Source organism: Pteropus alecto, unplaced genomic scaffold (genome assembly GCF_000325575.1).
Source record: "Pteropus alecto unplaced genomic scaffold, ASM32557v1 scaffold164, whole genome shotgun sequence".
In the NCBI taxonomy this organism is placed as follows: Eukaryota; Metazoa; Chordata; class Mammalia; order Chiroptera; family Pteropodidae; genus Pteropus; species Pteropus alecto.
Window position 1 is genome coordinate 20,120,945 of NW_006439568.1, and position 3,149 is coordinate 20,124,093.

Sequence of the window (3,149 nt, forward strand, 5' to 3'; positions counted from 1 at the left end):
CCCCTCGCAGTGTTTCCACCTGGCTGTCATCAAAATCACTGAGAAACTTCAAAAAAATATGTATTCTGAAAAAATATGTATAACACAGAAAGCAAGGGTATACTTGTTTTCTTAGTATATAAAGAGCTCTTACAAATCAATAAGAAAAATATTGAGAATCCAATAGAAAAAAAGGACAAAAAGCATGAATAGGGAGTTCATACACCCATGAAAATTCCAAATATTTATTAACATATGAAAATATGATTGATGTCACTCAAAGTTGTGAACATTTGAACATTTAAACATTTCTCACCTATCGCACTAGCAAAAATAAAAAGGTTTGACAATACACTTCATTGTCATGAATGTGAAGAAAATATATTCTCATACATTGTTAGTGGGAATATATGCTATCATAACCCTTTTTTTAATTTTTATTTATTTATTATTTTTAAATTTATTTTTATTTATTATTTATTTACTTACTATTTATTTATTTTTATTAATGCCATCAGCACCTGGTATTCCTAGGTGGTCTCCCATCCAAGTACTAAACAGGCCCGACCCTGCTTAGCTTCCGAGATCAGATGAGATCGAGCACGTTCAGGGTGGTATGGCCATAGACTGTCATAACCCTTTGAATGGCAGTTTGTCACTATCAAAATATCACAGGCATGCATGCACCCTTTAGCCCAGTGATTTCAATGCTGTTAGTTCAGCAAAGTGATGTCTTAAAATATTTCTGAAAATGTATAGACAGGGAGTTTGTAGCAGCATTGCTTGTAAAGGCAAAACCCAGAGACCATAAATGTTTATCTATAAACAGTGGGTTAGATAAAGTATTCCATGGCCATCCACTAAAGCTCTCTGCCACTATCAAAAAGGATTATGTCAATCTGTGATCATGCAACAATCTCCAGGACATATGTTGTTAAGTGAAAACAGCATGAGCAATAGAGTGTTGTAGTGTACTATCATTTCTGTAGAAATATGGGTAATATATACATATGTACCTTGCTGCATATTCAAAAATATGTGTAGATTATTTCTGAAAGGATTCATGAGAAACTGACAAGTTGCCTTTAGACAGAAAGATAGACTCTCACATTTAATATATATATTCCCTTTGCATTGCTTGAATTTATTTTTACTACAAGCACGTTCTATTTCATTTAATTTAAAAAAAAAAACATTCTTGGGCTCTCTCTCTAGATCACCTGGATTTGAGTCTCTGAGGTTGGGAGGCAGGAATTTACATTTTAAAAAAGAACTCTAGTGGGAGAAATGGCTGCCTCTAGGACCGGGAGAGTGATTACACCAGATGAGCTTGGAGTATCTAGAGTATCTCGTAGTGCCAAAAGTAATGAAGTGCTCAAAAAACAGAAGGATGGGAGCATGTCAAAGGGACACAGGAGCCAATCTGAAAAAATTTTCAATGGCCGAAGCTAGAAAATGGAAGCAATAAATTAAATAACATTGTATTGGATTATAACCCAGCGTATAAAATAAATACCCATAAGCCCATACGGATATTCATAAATGATTAAATAAATAAATGGGGGGAAAGAGACACAGCTCCTTTACAAAAGAATTTCAAGAATTCCAAACGATTTATGTAGATACTCCCCACCCTAGGAAGTGAAGCTTAATTCTCACCTTCTCCTTGACTGTGGGTCCTGCTTCCCAGCTCCCAGGAGTACAGTGTGGGTGGGGGAGTAACTTACAATGGGGAACCTGGCAAACACCACCTTAGCCAGATGACCAAGCTTAGCTTCAAAAATGAGTATTTGTCTTTGATATGATGTGATTAGAAGGATATAGTTGGCCCTCAGTATCTGCGGGTTCTGCATCTGCGGATTCAACCAACTACGGATCAAAAATACCGTTTTTTAAGTGTTACATTGTTGCCGACATGTCCTAAGTAGTTAGGCTTACGATGGTTGCATCTGTACTGAACGAGTACAGGCTATTTTTTTCATGTCATTATTTCCTAAACAATATAGTATCATGACAATTTACATGGCATTTACACTGTGTTAGGTATTATAAATCATCTAGAGATGATTTAAGTATATGGGAGGAAGTGCATAGATTATGTGCAAATATTATGCCATTTTACATAAAGGCCTGAAGCATCCTTAGATTTTGATATCCTCAGGGGTCCTGGAATCAATCTCCCGAGGATACCGAGAAATAACTCTACTTCACTTCTGTGGAATTTTTCCCCCAAACCCATAACATCAATATAACCATGAGAAAAACACCAGAAAAATCCAAATTGAGGAACCTTCTACAAGATACCTTGCCAGGATTCTTCAAAACTATAAAGGTTAAGGAAAAAACAAGGAAACTCCAAGAAACTATCACAGACCAGAGGTGACTAGCACGCGATGACTAAATGTAATATGGTATCTTAGGATCCTGGAGCAGGAAAAAGATATTGGTGGAAAAACTAGTGAAATCCGAATAAAGTATAGAGTTAAATCAGTAATTAAAAACAAAAACCAAACTCCAGGCAGTTCTTAGTTAGCCCGATTGGCTCCAGGCTTCGATTAAGCACATTAGAATCCCATCAACAGAGTGAAATTCTCAAACTTGGTTGTGCAGTAGAATCACCCAGGGGATCTGTTAGCCCTGTAGATCCCATCATAAAAAACTCCGATTTAATAGATTCATAGGATTTGGGGATATGTATATTTTTTTAAAACAGGAGCCAAGTTTTTAATTTTTTTCTTTTTTGCATTTGAAATGTTCTTTGATGACATTCTTGAGATTCTTCATTTCCTTTGTCCTTTACCACCACACAGATGCAGTGACCGCTCCACAGGGTTCCCCGTCTCTGTCCGTTTAACAGAGGCCTGCCCTTCCGCTTAGTTCCTTATTGTCATGAACCTGAATTAGGTTGATTTTTTGTTCAGCACGAAAGGCCTCCACCAACTTGATATACATAGACTCATGACAGTTGGATGCAAACACACAAAGGTGGGCTTGGAGCCGAGATATTTGGAAGCGTTGCCCATTCCACCGACTTGGCCATGGGGAAAGAGGGAAGCCTTCAGCACCTCGTGGAAAGCAGTATTAACGTCCATTACTCTCCCAGCAGCGACACCATGGCAGTGGGTTACGGGTGGAATGAAACTTGGATGCGCCTCAGCTTCTGCCTCCAC

The 3,149-nt window shown here is 37.7% G+C and overlaps 1 non-coding gene and 1 pseudogene across 1 annotated transcript; both read right to left on the reverse strand.

The window, feature by feature from the left end:
• Positions 1-488: 488 nt before the first annotated feature.
• LOC112483645 lies at positions 489-607 on the reverse strand. Its single transcript, XR_003047722.1, has one exon. It is a non-coding gene; the product is annotated as a 5S ribosomal RNA (ribosomal RNA).
• Positions 608-2,712: 2,105 nt separating this feature from the next.
• The window catches only part of LOC112483559, a 30,680-nt pseudogene continuing 30,243 nt past the window's right edge, over positions 2,713-3,149 (reverse strand).